This window comes from Protopterus annectens, chromosome 2.part0 (assembly GCF_019279795.1).
Source record: "Protopterus annectens isolate FY-2018-M chromosome 2.part0, PAN1.0, whole genome shotgun sequence".
Classification (NCBI taxonomy): Eukaryota; Metazoa; Chordata; order Ceratodontiformes; family Protopteridae; genus Protopterus; species Protopterus annectens.
The window spans coordinates 1,156,618,008-1,156,635,079 of NC_056728.1; the positions used below are offsets into that span (position 1 = coordinate 1,156,618,008).

General features: G+C 46.0%; 1 long non-coding RNA gene across 1 annotated transcript in view; it reads right to left on the bottom strand.

Moving 5' to 3' along the window:
* Positions 1–204: 204 nt before the first annotated feature.
* Positions 205–17,072, bottom strand: part of LOC122793387 — a 100,190-nt gene continuing 83,322 nt past the window's right edge. The window contains exon 3 of the long non-coding RNA XR_006363474.1: positions 205–331. This is a non-coding gene — a long non-coding RNA (uncharacterized LOC122793387). The remainder of the gene's footprint in view (positions 332–17,072) is intronic.

Genomic DNA, 17,072 nt, shown 5'->3' on the forward strand with positions numbered 1-17,072 from the left:
CACACACACACACACACACACACACACACACACACACACACACACACACACACACACACACACACACTACTTCCAGCATCTGTAATTAACCCTTCCATTAGCAGGCACGTGGGAACAAACCAAGCTTAAGTAGTCTTTCAGATATCATCCAATTTCCTTTTTAAAAGAAGGAGGTGGAAGGGTGGGGGTGACTACTTTCTACTCCAACCACAATTGGGAGGAAGCTTACCTAGACAAGAAGATAGACGGACATTCCATTATCGCTAAATTCCTTCCAGAACCAACCACCACAGCAGCCCATGATAGAAGAAGGCCATCTGGCTGAGCTCTTCTACATAAAAGATGCAAAATGAACAGTTACTAAATGTAATGCAAAATCTAGTTTGAACTTTATTATTTAAAAAAAAATATCAGTCGGTTCATTATGTTCAGTGATGGTGCAACATAAAACATTTTTAAAATGTTAAAGAATACTACTACTAAAGTCATAACCCGATCAACATTAAAATTCTAAATCACTGGACATGAATCCTGAAAAACAACCAAAATTATGTGGTTATACAGCGAGGCAAATTACGCAATCCCATTGTTGCACCAAACCAGTAACAATCTGGGTCTCCAGAATAGATCAGGAGGAACACACCCGGGGGCTCTCTACAAGGTGCTAATGTTTCAGACAGGATACAACTTTTAGTTATGTACTCACCATAACTTCAGATGTTTGGGATCCATCTCGCCTACTTTCTGACTGATGGGTTCGGAGCCGATCCCTCGGCTCCGACTCGGCACGCTTATGCCAAAGAGCGAAGTCTCTTATTGGCTGAGCTTACTATATCCCAGGATGCACCACTACCAGTCCCCCAGATCTAGTTTGTCCGCATACATACGCAGACACACACGCTGCTTATATAACATCGTCAGATGAAACAAGATAAAAAACAGTAGAACTCAAAACCGTTCAATCTCTTCTGATCTCCAAGGCAGGGGGAAGGAGGGTGGGTATTAGGAATGTAGGTGAGATGGATCCCAAACATCTGAAGTTATGGTGAGTACATAACTAAAAGATGTTATGTGATCCTATCTCGCCTACATTCTGACTGATGGGACAGCGTCCCTAGCACCTGAATCCTGGGTGGCTCACTGGAAAACACTCCAGAGTACCGTGGAACCAAATGATGCTCGCCCTTTAGATGCCACATCCAATTTATAGTGGGAAATGAAAGTGTGCGGAATGGACCAAGTAGCCACAGCACAAATCTCAGAGATAGCGAGCTTGGAATGAAAAGCAATAGAAGTAGCCATAGCTCTGGTGGAATGAAAAGCAATAGAAGTAGCCATAGCTCTGGTAGAGTGAGCTTTGATAGATGTTGTAAGTTGCTTATCTGAAGAGGAATAAGCCTGAGTTATGCAATCTCTAATCCATTTGGAGATAGTAGCTTTCGTGATGGTTTGACCCAATTTATTATCTGAAAAGGACACAAACAACTGGTCTGTTTTTCGAATTTGTTGAGTCCTGTCTAGATAGAAGCGCAATTGCCTGTGAACATCCAATTTATGGAAGGTGTATTCTGCTTCATTTGAGAATTTTGGAAAGAAAACTGGTAGCTCTAGAGATTGTTGGAGACAGAGATTAGAACAAACCTTTGGAACAAAGGATGGATTAGGCCTAAGTGATACTCTATCCTTGTGAAAAATCAAGTACGGTGGTTTGATAGATAGGGCTTGAAGCTCTGAAACTCTTCTTGCAGAGGTAATTGCAACTAAGAAGGCAGTTTTCCAAAACAGATATTTTAACTCACATGTAGCAGCCGGTTCGAAGGGGAAGATGTTAAGGCAAGTACCAAATCAAGATCCCACGCAGGATGAAAAACTGGGGGTCTTAACAGCACAGCACCTTTAATGAAAGTTTTGCATAATCTGCTGCTCATCAACGGTGGGTCCATGGATTCGTGAAATTTGGAGATAGCTGCTAGTTGGACTTTAATAGTAGAGACTGAAGATCCTTGAGTAAACAAGGATGTTAAAATTTCAAGACCTCTGGTATCGGGCAGTGATAGGGTCTAAGCCCCTGAGTTGAGCCCAGATAGCAAACCTCTTCCACTTACTGAGGTACAATTTCTTAGTGGTGGGTTTGTGGGCCGAAGATAAAATGTGAATAACTTCCGGGTCTAAGTTGTGATTTCTGACTAAAGTCGGAAGTGGAGGAGCCAAGCTGTTAATTTCAAAGTGTGAAGGGACTGGTGTTGTCATCCCGACTGATGAACCAGCAGGTCCGGAGTTAGATCCAAAAACCAAGGACCGTCCAGAGCATGTTTCTTTAGGTAGGGGAACCATACCTGATGAGGCCAGTCTTGAGCAATTAGTATCATTGTGGACCCCAATTGGGAAGCTTTTTGGATGACTTTGGGGAGGAGTGGAACCGGAGGAAAGGCATAAAGTAGTCCTGTTGGCCAAGGTTGGGCTAGAGCATCCGTAGCTGCCTCCCCCTGACGTGGAGTCAAGGAAAAGAACCTTTTGCACTTTGTGTTTTGTGGTGTTGCAAACAGGTCGCAGCACGGAGTCCCCCATCTTCTGAAAACCTGAGCTGCTGTTTCGTTCAGGGACCACTCGTGAGGAGAGAGAATCGTCCTGCTTAATCTGTCTGCCAAAATATTGGATTTCCCTGGAATGTGGGTCGCTACCAAGAAACGGTTGGTAGCTACAGCCCATTCCCACACCCTCATGGCCTCTCTGCAAAGGGGGTAAGATCTAGTCCCTCCTTGTTTGTTTAGATACCAGACCACCGACATGTTCTGTGTGGATGGCGATAATGCCTTGAGGGAGAAACTTGTGGAGGGCCTGTAGGGACAGATGTACAGCCCTCATTTCCAATACATTGATATGGAGAAAGGTTTCGTCTGGAAGCCAAGAACCCTGAACTAACCTGCCCAGACAATGCCCCCCCCCCACCCTGTCTGGGAGGCATCCGTTGTCAGGGTGGCCACGGTGGGATAACAAAAGGTCTTCCCTGATTCAGATTGGATGACTGAAGCCACCAGCGGAGGTCCCGTTTGCACGTTTCTGTAATCAGTATGAGATGATTGAGGGGGAGATTCTGAAAAGACCATTGTGTCGATAACAGCCACTGAAGAATCCTCATGTGCAATCTTGCCAGTGGAACTAGGAGAACCGTGGCAGACATCGAACCTAAAAGTTGCAGGACCATCATGGCTGGGGCTTTGGATCTTGGAAGCAGGGCTTGGACTTGACCTTGTAAAGTTTGAATCCTTTCGGTAGGAAGGAAGACGCATCAATTTTGAGTCTATCTCTGCTCCTATGAATCTTATGCGCTGAGAGGGCAGCAAGACAGACTTTGACCAATTGAATGTAATTCCCAGGTAAGCACCCAGGGAGATGGTGGCTTTGAGGTTGTCTATTAGTAGATGCCTGGTGGTGGCAGTCAGGAGCCAGTCGTCCAGATAGGGAAACACTTGGAATCCGAGACTCCTCAGGTGAGCAGTCACTACTGCCAAACACTTGGTGAACACCCTGGGGGCTGTGGTGAGACCAAAGGGCAGTGCACAAAATTGGAAATGACTGTCTCCCAGGCTGAAGCGCAGATACCTCCTGGACGCCTGATGTATCGGTATGTGATAACAGGCGTCCTTGAGATCTATGGAGCACATCCAAACATCCTTCTCCAACAATGGGAGAATGGATTGTAAAGTGACCATTCGGAATTTGGACTTCATGACGGACTGGTTTAGTTTGCTGAGATCCAATATTGGTCTCAGGTCCCCTGTCTTTTTTGGCACTAAAAAGAACCTTGAGTAATTTCCGGATCCGATCTGGTCTGTGGGGACCGGTTGGATGACTCCCTTTTTCTAGCAGCTTTGAAGCTTCTGCGGCTGCGATTTCCCTTTGACTGGGTGGTGGGTCCGGGATTTTTGGACGGTGGGGGTGAGTGTGTGAAGGGAATGGTGTAACCTCCGGCAATAATCCGAAGCACCCATCTGTCCTGAGTGATAGACTCCCAGGCTTTTAGGTGCTTGGCAAAACGGCACCCGACTGGCTCCGGAGCAGCACAGCCGGGCAATCCCTCATGAAGTGTGGGAGGCTGAAGAGCCACGAAAGGACTCGCGGTCTCCAGAATTGCGGGGCCCTCTGCCGCCTCTGGGACGGCGTCTCCCAGAAAAATTTCCTCGTCCTCTGCCTCTGGAAGGGAATCTTCCTGCTGTTGAGGAAAAACTTCCGTGATTTGGAACCACATCTTCCCTCCTCCTTTAGCCTTGGGATAAGGCCGAAGGGAGTGGAATAACGGCACCTACGGCAGATAAAGTTTGTCCCTCTTGCTCACAGCGGTAAGAGTGTCTTTACCTTATGTCCAAACAAAGAGGACCCATCAAAGGGAGCGTCGGGAAGGAAGACTTGAAGGCCTCCAGCGAAATGACACAACGGAGCCAGGCTTGTCTCCGTGAGCCACGCCTGTGCCTGCGCTCTGCCGCCCCTTCGACGCATATGAAATGAGCCTCATGGACGAGTTAGAAATCGAGGTAAGGATAGCCAACTGAGAGCTAACCGACTGGGCTAGCTGCTCAGGTAGGTTACCTGAGAGGGAATCTGACAGCTCCTTGACCAGATCCCTCTAGCCTGGTAAAATGTGCCAAATAATTCAGGGACCGTAGTGTAAAGGCCGCTGAAGTCAGGGTGCTTCCGTGCAGTCCATGCTCCTAGACTCCTTATTAGGAGGATGGACGGACGTTGAAGCCTCTGCCACGTCCTGTTGTGTAGCAGATGCCACCACCATGGCATCTACAGCCACGCCTTTTGTCAAGAACTCCTTCTCGGGTGGGGCAGACAAAAATTTGTTAGGGCGAGAAGGCACTGGTTCCACAGTATCTGGATGTTCCCACGCCCGACAAACCAAATCCAGGAGCTCGTCGAAGGGCGGAGACACCCAGGAGGCGGAGGGCTGAGCCCCAAAGGCCTTGAGAAGCACTGACTCATCAGCAGAGGGGGTTTGGATATCCAGCCGCCTGCTTAAGGATCTCTAAAATGTCTGCGAATGAGACATCATCCGAGGACGACTTTGGGGACCCTCCGCATCATCAAGATCAGTGTCCGATGTAAGAGACTGGGGAGTCCACGTGCTTCCTCTTGCACGATCTCTTCCTTGGGGCTCCTCCAAGACAACTCAAGAACCCTCAGGAGGAGGGAACCCCCAGTGGGGTAACCTCAGGCCCCGGGCTCCGCTGCCTAGGGACAGGGGAACTGCCAAAGACCCAGTCTCCACGCCCAGGGAAGGTGCCGGTAAAGCCGTAGAGATGGCCGAAGAAGACTTGGCCAAGGCACTTCTCATAGCTCTGAAAGCCGGACCCCCAGAATCCTGGGAGTGTCCGGTCCCCGGAGCCATGATAGCAGACGGAAGTCCCGCAGCCGAAGCACCGAGAGGGAGGCTCGGAACCGACAGCATAGGTCCCGAAACGTCACCCCCGGGTCCGGCCGAAGAAGTCCGCGTGCCAAACTCGGACCTGAAGGCCGGGGTTGGAGTAAGGGTCAGAGTCGACCCTAGGATCTCCACCGGCTCCAACAGCACCTGCTCCGACGGAGCCGAAGCGGTCGGAGGAGGAACGGCAATGGAATGGGCTATCGGCTCCGAAGCCAATTGGGTCGGAGCCGAAACAAATTTTTGAAAGACTGGGGACTGGAACAGTCTTTGGAGCACCCTGTCTATGTCCGAATCTCGAATCTGACATCCTCGATGACCTAGAGGAGACTGAACGGGTTCGAGTTGGCCTCTCCATCGGCCCCAAGCGGCTAGGGGACCGGCTCCGAGGCGACTCGATAACTATCGGCGCCGAAGGAATACACAAACCAGTTTCCATCGGTGCCGAGGAGGACTTAGGCGCCGAGGAGGAAGTGTCTGAGCGGACAACCTTCATCGGCTCCGAAACCAGTGGAGCCGATGAAGGTGACCCCTCGATGCCCAGCCATCGGCTCCAAGCCAGAGGAGTCGAGACTGGAGGCATCGAGGCAGACCCTCGGCTCCGAAGTCCTTGGAGCCGAAGGAGAAGCCTGCCTATGTCTTTTGGCGGTCGGGTCCGGACGGACTGGTCGGAGCCGACGCCCTTTTCTTTTTAGCAGGAGAAGGAGAGGATGCTAAAGCTTCTTCAAAAGAGGGTTTTATAAGGCCTTTCAATATAAGCTTATTTTTCCTCTCTTGGAGGACCCTCGAGGAAAAAGCGTGACACACGCTGCAGGACTCCTGCAAATGTTTGGCGCACAAACAATATACACAGAGAGAGTGGTCATCCGTGATAGACATTTTAAAACTACATTTAGTGCACTTCTTGAAGCCCGAAGGCCTAGGAGCCTGAGACATTATAAGTAAAACTGAGTAACTCTCTGACAAAATTTTGTTGGAATAGACTGACCCTACAAAGATTAACTTGCCGTTCACAATGATAGCCCGCAATTAAAATAAAGGCCAACTGAAGACATACAACAGTGAATAAATGTATAAAGGAATCCAAGAACCTCTAAGGTTCAAAAGGGATTAACCAACAGGAAAGGCCCTACGGATGAAGGGAGCCTGTAACCAGAACAAACACCAATCACACACAAATTTTCCACAAAAAGTTTTCAAAACACACACAACAGCACAGAGTAGCTGTTAAAACAGCTTTTTGAGAAGAATTAGCAAATTTCTGACAGAAAAAGTTAGTGAAAAGACACTACTTAGCTCAGCCAGCTCGAGACCACGTCTTTGCTAGTTAGCGGCAAACGAGATCTGGGGGACTGGTAGTGGTGCATCCTGGGATATAGTAAGCTCAGCCAATAAGAGACTTCGCTCTTTGGCATAAGCGTGCCGAGTCGGAGGCCGAGGGATCGGCTCCGAACCCATCAGTCAGAATGTAGGCGAGATAGGATCACATAACATCCTACCTCTGCATTTTACATGCCAGCTATAAAATTTACAGTGCCCACAGACCGCTGCCTATATTACGTGCAATGCTACCTACATTTCTTGCAGTCATTTTTCCTTGTTAAATACAATTAAAATATTAGCAGAAAACAAATAAATCCAAACCACTCCAGAAGTTGAAAATGCTGAAACACAGGTGCCCAGTAGGAAGGTAGCTGGAATAAAGAAGCTGAACCATGACAAAGTAAAATCTTCTTTTTTAATACAAAATGGTGAGCGCTTTCGCAATGGTAACCATTGCTTCAACAGACAGTTCATTCAAACCACAGCAGCACTTAAATACTTTAATTCATTACTAGAACAACCAATCCTACCAAAGTTAATTCTGCAATCAATTAATTACTATGGTTACATTTTGCTCTTAGTTATTTGCTGAAGTCAGAAAAACTGTTTAAAAACCACATGCACAAAATGTAAAGACAAGGACATGTGGATAAATGTAAATAAAATACATAAAAAGTCAATGAATAAATACATATACTCATGTTCCCCATTTATTAACTACTTGTGTGCATAGATATAAGCATAAAAGTATACATAAAAAAATACAAATAAAAAACACGTTCAGACCAAGCACTTACAGCACCGTACTCAGTAAAAATAAGCAAGCGCTCGTACATTACTTCTGTGATGGATCAGTAAAACTTAATGTATTGAAACAAAGAGCTTAGCGCTTTCATCCCTTCATCTATGCTCTGGGACATCATCAGAACTGAACGAGAGGAGAAAGTCACCATTTAATATACAGAACACTCCCTAATCTACCAATTAATACAATTACAGACATTAAATTGTAATTAAACAATTAAAAATTGTGTGTTGAACTAAAACCTTAAGGAATTCATAATTTCAAAGCTTTGTTTTTCAATACTGGTAAGAGAGAAACATAATCGTTAAGACCTGGAGCCATGGTAGCATTAAGTCTAAAGGTGGACTTGCATACAGCTCTGAAATAACCCAGTTTCTGGCAGAATACTGCTCAACAAGTACACAACTTAAACAATGTCATTTCTCAACCTCAATAAATCTGAGCGAACAGGCACACAGCATGGTGCAATGTGAACACTCAAATCCTAGGTCTTAAAATGTGGCAGTATCAGCATCTCTCCCAACATTCACAAGACCTCCCTGTGAGATGAGTCCTGCTTCCCCAACCCCCCAAACAAGAGGCTCACCTAAACACAAGAGGAATCTACAACTTCCTATAAAACAAAATGATTAACATTACCACTTCGTAAGGTTCCAGACGCACAAATTACATGCTAGAATGCACACAAGGTGTACTTGGCCACTTCTAGAAACACCTCTACCATGCTAGAATGCACACAAGGTGTACTGGCCACTTCTACAAACACCTCTACCTTATAATGGGAACTGAAACCATATGTACTCATGTTAATATTGCAAGATGCATTGCAAAAAGATTATGGTTTGCAGTTTTTTTTTTGTTTAGTTTTCCTATAAAACACACCCAAAAAATGATGTCACGGAAAGCAGTAGGATACAAACTTACATACAGCCAAATCCACCTCTTTAGGAGGCAGAACGTCTTACTTCCATTTTGGTTTTCACTCCTGCATTATGTTATGTGTTCATTTTCAATGTTGGATGCTCCACCTGCAAAAAGCTAAAATGAAAACCTGTCCAAGTAGCAATAAATTAGTGATTATGCATTTAGCTTGGAAATACAGTAGTTTATATATTAATTTAGGTAGCGAGGCATTGTGGGTTCAATCTTTTATGATGCCATGGCAGGAATTTTCAGCTCTGAGGGAAGAGGGCTGTCGAAGTAAAATACAGAAATACACGTATAGTGTATGCTACGGATCTTGTATCCTACTCCAGGTTTGTTACTTGGATTTACTTTATAACATGACCAATACACTAAGTACTGCAAAAAATTTGTTAGTTTTTACCCCAAGTTACTTTCTAGGTAAGAGAATCTGGGAAAGCTGCAAGAGGAGCGTGTGGAATATCCATCTCAGATTAAGACTTCCAAGTTAAATTTACAGAAAGCCTTACCTTTCACTGCATAAATAAAAAAGAAGGTAGATGCTATCCTGAACAAGCATAGCAGAAGCAAGATGTTGGGGCCTCATGTGCTCTCCTTGATGGTGTAAATACTAAGGAGGAGAATAATTTGATTATTTTACCCGTTTGACAAATTATATATTTCCTACTCGCAATACTCAAGGTTTGTGGAAACAAGCCATCCTTTCAATCACAGTGAAACAGGGAAGGACCTTTGCAAGTAGGGTCCTGTACACCCATTTTTACTCTGAACCATATTTAGAAATGTATGTCACTACTGGATGGATTTCTTCCCTCACCGATGCAGTCACAGGTTTTGTACACTTCTGATAATATAGTAAATCCTTCCCTTTTGAAGTGACAAAGCTAAAAACAAAGGTACTTGATACCTCTCAATACATATATTATATACATACATATATATATATATATATATATATATATATATATATATATATATATATATATATATATATATATATATATATATACATACATACATATATATATATACATACATACATACACACACACATTATATATATATATATATATATATATATATATATATATATATCTATATATATATATATGTATATGTATATGTATAGAGGCTTGATGGCAAGAGTAGGGGTGAAGGCCAGGTTGTCATACAGAGTAGGCTCAGAAACTGAATGTCAAATGAAGGTATGTTACACATAACCAGCAATGTATTGGTGCACATTATCTGGATAATTTGCTTACATACCACTGCTGAACGAGGGCCTGCAACTTATTTCATAAAGTTTAGTAAATGTTCTAAATATATTACTACCACCACTAAGGCAACAGCAATAACCACACTCGGTCTTTTTAAGTACCTTAGTAGATGGAGGACAAAGACTGGAACAGCTTCTAGATAAGGATTGGCAGTTTTGCAGCTATATATGGAGTAAAAATAGAAGTTATGTTCTTACCATAACGTTCCATGTTAGTTGTCTTCTTCTCGCCTTCTTCTTGCTGGATGGGGTTCGGAGCCGACCTCGGCTCCGACTCGGCCACTCTAAAAGCTTGAGAGTTGGTTCCACCGGCTCGAGGCTCCCCTTATATCCCACAATGCTAGGCGTGAGTTACCTCAGATCTCGTTTGTAAGCTAGACCCAGCTTATAATAGTAGCAGAATAACTAGAAACAAAAATCCACCTCTATAAACACGGGTGAAGAGAAGGGTGACCTACATCCTGATCTAGGAAATATGCACGGCAGAGCATATACCTAAAGTAAAGAGGTGGTAGAAAGAGAGGTCACAATCAAACTCCTCTAGGTCTGTCCAGGCCAGGGTGAAGGAGGGTGGCATCAGAAGCGGCGAAGAAGACAACTAACATGGAACGTTATGGTAAGAACATAACTTCTATATGTTAAGTTGTCTATCTCGCCTTCATTCTTGCTGGATGGGACCGTCCCTAGCACCTTGTCCTGGGTGGCCTAACGGAACAGACTCTTGAGAACAGTGGAACCAAAGTTAGCTCTATGCCTAGAAGCTAAATCCAACTTATAATGAGAAATGAAAGTGTGAGGAGTAGCCCAAGTAGCCGCTGCACAAATGGTGTCAATAGGCAGTCTGTCTTGGAAGGCTATAGAAGTAGCCAAAGCTCTGGTAGAATGGGCTTTAGGTTTGTTAGGCAGCTTTTGGTGTCTAATTTCATAAACAAGGGAAATCAGCGATGTTAGCCATCTAGATAATGATACCTTTGAAACTGAAAGTCCCTTTCTGCCTTCTGCATAAGAGACAAACAGCTGGTCAGATTTTCTGAATTGTTTGGTTCTATCCAAATAGTACCTTAACTGATGAACATCTAGCCAATGCAATTTTTGTTCAGACCTGTTAGAATATTCTGGAAAAAACACAGGGAGGTCAATGCTTTGATTTAGGTTAGACGCCGAGGCTATCTTAGGTAAAAAAGACGGGTTGGTTCAGAAGATACCCTGTCCTTATGGAACAACAGATAAGGAGGTCGACAGCTGAGTGCATGAAGTTCTGAAACTCTTCTAGCTGAAGTAATAGCCACTAGAAAGAGGGTCTTCCATGATAACAATTTTAAAGAACAGGAGGCTGCAGGTTCGAAAGGGGAAAGAATCAAAGAGCTAAGAACTAAATTTAGGTCCCAAGGAGGAGGAGGATTTCTTATAGGAGGTCTGAGTAGAAAAACTCCCTTCAAAAAGGCTTTACAAAGCTTGTGGGACATGATAGCAGACTCTGAAATGCCCACATGAAAGTTAGAAATAGCTGCCAATTGAACTTTAAGAGTAGAAGGAGATGAACCTGCATGGAAGAGTTCAGCTAGAAAATCAAGGACCATTTGGATGGAAGCAGTGAAAGGATCTATGTCCTTTCCTTGAGCCCAATAGGCGAAACGTTTCCACTTACTCAAATAAACCTTCCGAGTGGAAGATTTATGGGAAGCTATCAAAATATCTCGGACAGAGTGAGATATATGAGGAAGCCTGGCTAAGGTTGGAATTGGAGGAACCAAGCAGTGAGGTTCAGAGAGGGAAGGGAGCGATGAAACTGACCCGACTGATGGATCAAAAGATCTGGAACTAGGTCCAGATGCCAAGGTCGCTCCAACAGAAAATGATGTAGAAAGGGGAACCAAACCTGTCGAGGCCAGTAAGGAGCAATGAGGATCAACGAGGCCTTCTGAGCGATAGCTTTCTGTATCACTTGAGAGATTAGTGGGAAGGGAGGAAATGCATACAGAAGTCCCCGGGGCCAAACTTGGACTAGAGAGTCTCTGCTGGGCTGGCCTGGTAAAGGGAATAGGGTGAAAATCTCTGCACTTGCTGTTTTGGGGAGTAGCAAAAAGGTCGCAGCAAGGCTAACCCCACTTGAGAAAAATTTCTCTCACAACAGAGTCTTTCAGAGACCACTCGTGAGGCATGAGGATAGCTCTGCTCAATTTGTCTGCAATTTGATTGGACTTCCCGGGGATGTGCGTTGCTATCAGAAACCGCTGAGAAGAAATCGCCCATTGCCACAGTCTGAGTGCTTCTCGACACAGGGGGTAGGACCTGGTTCCGCCTTGTTTGTTGATATACCACACTACAGACATATTGTCCGTCTGGATTGCTATCGTTCCCAAGGGAAGAGAGTCTTGAAGGGCTTGCAACGCTAAAAGCACTGCTCTCATCTCTAGAACATTTATGTGCAAGTGGCATTCGCCTGGTTGCCATGTGCCCTGGACAGTTCTGCCCTGATAATGCCCCCCCCCACCCGATCAGGGAGGCGTCCGTTGTCAGAGTAGCAACCGGAGGGGAAGGGACAAAGGGTCTTCCCAATAAGAGCTGAGGGGAAGACATCCACCACAGAAGATGATTCCTGCATGTCTGCGTAATCATAATGGTGTGGGACATCGGAAGTTGCTGGTATGACCATTGCGCGAAAAGCATCCATTGAAGGATTCTCATGTGGAATCTGGCTAATGGAAGCAGAGGTATGGCAGCCGCCATAATCCCCAACACTTTCAGAACTAACCTGGCTTTGACTCTGTTGCTGCTGAAGAGGAGCGAGACCAGTTTGTGTATGTCTGTTACTCTCTGATCTGTTAGTCTCGCAGACATGTTGACTGTGTCTAGATTTGCGCCTATGAAGGTAATAGTACGACAAGGCGACAAAACAGACTTTTCGCAATTTATTGAAATGCCTAAATTTTGACAAATGCGAAAGGTGTAGTCCCTGGCCATTAGAAGAAGATGCTTGGTGGGAGCTGTGAGGAGCCAGTCGTCGAAATATGGAAACACCTGGAATCCTTGACGTCTCAGGTGAGAAGCTACCACTGCCATGCATTTGGTAAACACCCGGGGGGCAGTGGTGAGACCAAAGGGCAGGGCCCTGAATTGAAAATGACTGGTTCCCAGCCTGAAGCGGAGGAATCTTCTGGAGCGTCTGTTCATTTTTATGTGATAGTACGCATCCTGAAGGTCTATAGAGCACATCCAGTTTCCCTTTCCCAAACGGGGAAGGATGGACTGCAGCGTGACCATCCGAAATCCTGTTTTCTTGACTGACTTGTTCAAGATACTGAGATCCAAAATTGGTCTCCAGTCCCCTGTTTTCTTTGGAACTAAAAAGAACCTGGAGTAGATTCCGGATCCTTGCTGGTCTGCTGGAACTGGCTGAATTGCTCTTTTTGCAAGCAGCTTTGAAATTTCCAAAGCTGCAAGATCCCTTTGAGCGGGTGGAACATCTGGAAGGGATTTTTGATTGGTTTGGAATGCGAACGAAGGGAATGGAATAGCCTTCGGAAATGATGGACTGTACCCATTTGTCTTGAGTTAGGGATAGCCAGGCTTCTGGGTACAGTGACAATCTTCCCCCGACTGCCTCCGAAGGTGGGCAGTCGGGCAACACCTCAGGGATGCTGAAAGGGCTTATCAGAGAAGGCTTCTCGATTGCCCTGGTTCTGCGGACCCCCCCTGCCTCTAGGGCGACGTCTACCATTTTTGTTCCCCCCTCTGCCTCTGGCGGGGAACCGACTCTGTCGTCAGGCGAAGTCCCTTGAGATTGTTTTATGAACCACATTTTCCCACTTTTCTGGCCTTTGGGGTAAGGCCTAGAAGGAGTAGAAAAACGGACTCCGACGGCAGAAAGAGTCTTGCCATCCATCTCGCACCTAGTCAAGGTTTCTTTCACTTGAGGACCAAAAAGAGATGATCCATCGAACGGGGAATTAGTGAAAGATGTTTTAAAGGGGTCCGCAGTTGCATAGCCGCATCCAGGCATGCCTGCGTAAGGCTACACCTGTCCCTGCGGCCCTGCTCGCTCCATCAGCCGCATACGAAAGGAGGCGCATGGAGGAGTTAGCTATGGAGTTCAGGGTAGCCAGCTGAGTGTTCATCTTGTCTTGAAAACCCGCAGCTGTAGGATCCTTCAACATGTCACTCGCTTCTTTGATCAAGTCTCTTTGAAGACGAGTAAAATGGCATAGGTAGTTCAGCTTAACGCATTGCAAAGGTCGCTGATGAGAACATCCGCTTCCCGTACCTGTCCATAGACCTAGATTCCTTGTTAGGTGGATGGACAGGCACTGAAGGATCAGCTAGTTCCTTCTTAGTGGCAGCAGCAACCACCATAGCATCCACAGAAACTCCCTTGGTCAAAAATTGTTTATCCGCTGGTGCCGTGATAAATTTTGAGGGTCTCCTGGGGGTGGGGTCCACTGAGTCAGGAGCCGTCCATGCCTTTTTTGCTACCACCTGCATGAGGGGGTCAAAGGGAGGAGACACCCAGGAGGTGGAAGGGCGAGAGCCAAACGCCTCAAGGTACACAGATTCATCCTCCGAAGGGTTGAGGGCTGGCCAATTTCCCCTCTGCTTAAGGATTTCTAGAATGTCTGCAAATGAGACATCTTCAGAAGGGGAACGGGGGGAACCCTCGGAATCCTCTAAATCCGTGTCAGAGGTGACGGACTCAGGTGAGTTTGTGTGTTTCCTCTTACACTTTCTCTTCCGAGGGGGCTCTTCTGCCAATTCAGGAGAGGCCTCGGAAGAGGATGAGATCCCCACAGGGGATTCCTGAGGAGCTGGCTCTCTGCGGTCTGGGATGAGGGAGTGAGTCGACTTGACCTGAGGCACCGAAGAGGGAGGGGCGGACGGAGCAGACTGTGGAGTTGAACCAGGTTCCAACACACTCCGCATGACCTCGATCGCACCCCTGTCAGGCAGAGCCAGAGGTCCCCGCTCCGAAAAGCTAAAAACCTCTCTCGGCACCGACAGTGATGGCTCCGAGGCCGATGTCGGAGCCGAACTCACCAGCGCCGAAGCCCCGAGAGGGAGAGCGGGGTCGGACAAGGGTCCGATGCCACTCACCCCCTCGGAGCCGACGAGGGAAGTCCGGCGCCGAGATTCTTCTAAGGAAGAAATTGGAGCCGACGATGGAGCCGAAGACATTTGTATCGGCTCCGACGCTACCACAGTCTCGGTTCCGAAACGCCCCGGCTCCGAGCTCAACGGAGTCGGAGGAGGAACATAATGAGGGACAGGGTCAGGCATCGACTGATGAGTCGGGCTCTGAAGCATTTGGGCCAGTGCCTCGGACTTGAGAAGTCGACTCACTACCCTCTGAAGGTCATGGTCCGAAAGCCTCGATGACCTAGAGGAGTGAGATCTATGGCTCCGTTCAGACAGCAGGGGAGATGCTGGAGCCGAATGAACGGAGCCAAGGGACGGTGACCTGGACCTATTTCTAGATGTCAGTTCCGAAGGTCTGGTCGGAACCGACACAGGAATTTCCAATACCTCGGCTCCAGCCGGAGCCGAGGAACCCACAGAAACTGCAGTCTGAGACTCACCGGCTCCAGCCGGAGCCGATGTAGACGGAGGTTTCGAAGCCTTAGGTCTCGGCTCAGAAGCTGGAGCCGAGGACCTAGAAGCCTTGGAGGGCTTTCCCGAAGGAACAGTAAGGGAACCCTCAGGCTTAAGTAAACCTCTCAAAATAAGTTTGTTTTTTCTTTCCTGCAGGACCCTGGGGCTGAAGCCGTGGCATACAGCGCAGGAGTCCTGCAGGTGTAAAGGTCCCAGGCAGTAGACACAAGAAGTGTGACCGTCTGTCAGAGACATTTTCTGACAGCACGAGTCACACTTCTTGAAGCCTGAGACCTTTGAGTCTTTAGACATTATAGAAGGAAGTGTAACCACACACACACAGTCAAACACACTGATTACACCCTATACAAGTTTAAACTCAAAAAATAAAACACACTATCAAAGTTTTAAATTCTTGAGAAAACACACACACACCACTAGGGGATGGAAAAGGCCCAAAGGCCCGAGGGAAGAACTTATGAGTTCTTGTGGAAAAAGGGGATAATAGAAGAGAAAAGGGGACAAAATCCACTAAACTAAGGGAAACAACTGTTAAGAATTAAACTAAAGGGGTTTAAGTAGACTAAATTTTACTCTACAATAACTCACCAAGAAGCCGGTAGAAACCAAACACCTCGATCGCTGTAGCGGCAAACAAGATCTGAGGTAACTCACACCTAGCATTGTGGGATATAAGGGGAGCCTCGAGCCGGTGGAACCAACTCTCGAGCTTTTAGAGTGGCCGAGTCGGAGCCGAGGTCGGCTCCGAACCCCATCCAGCAAGAATGAAGGCGAGATAGACAACTTAACATCGATGCTTTAAGATTTTTTTTTAATGAAAAGCATTAGAGGCCCTTGGAAAGGCACTTTGTTTTCTTTTTTCTACAAAATGTCTTTACCTTCACCTCTATGTTAAATAGAAGGTGCTACAGGATTTGTAGAAAAGTTTGCTACAATATAATAATTGTTATAAGTTTAAAATCTTTCTAAAATTGTGTAACTACCTATCTACTGTAATCTGATGTTATTTTAGTCATGGTGAAGCTTTTCTCACTGGGCCTCCATGAAAATGGGTTCCTGACCCAGTGACTTTTCCAGTCAATAAAACAAATAAGGGGGAGGACTGGCACCAAGGGAAGAGATAAACCAGCTTAGAGAAAACAGGAAAGGTATACATGCAAAGAACAAAAGCAGGGTAAAGTCCTACATACATTATTACACTCACTGGAAAGCAAACAAACAAAAAAGTTTAGATGGCTGTGACAGCAGAACATGTCGAAAGAGGACCAACGCACTTCTAGCTTCTAAATGCACATATGTATTATGGATATAACTTTTTTTGGTTAACAGTGCCATACATTTTTACATTCTGGTTAAATTAATCACTATGTGCCCTGTTTTTTTCTTGATGGGAATGTGTATGTGGTGTGCACATGTAGGTGTTTGGGTTGGGGGGGGAAGCAGCCTGTGTACCAGAGACTGGTGGCCTTTTAAATACAAGGCCCAGTAAACCAGTGATTGGTTACTGCCAGGATGTGTGAGTTCTTAAGACAATGTAGTGTTTAACATGAAAGACACAGCATTACTAGCACTAGAAGTAATACAAGTGTCAAAAGAAATGTACTACATGCAAATGGAAGCACGGGATCTCTCCCACGAGAGAGACCCTATTTAATACAATGAAATGAAGTAACTTGAACTGGTCACAGAAAACTTGAAATGGACACAGGTACTTA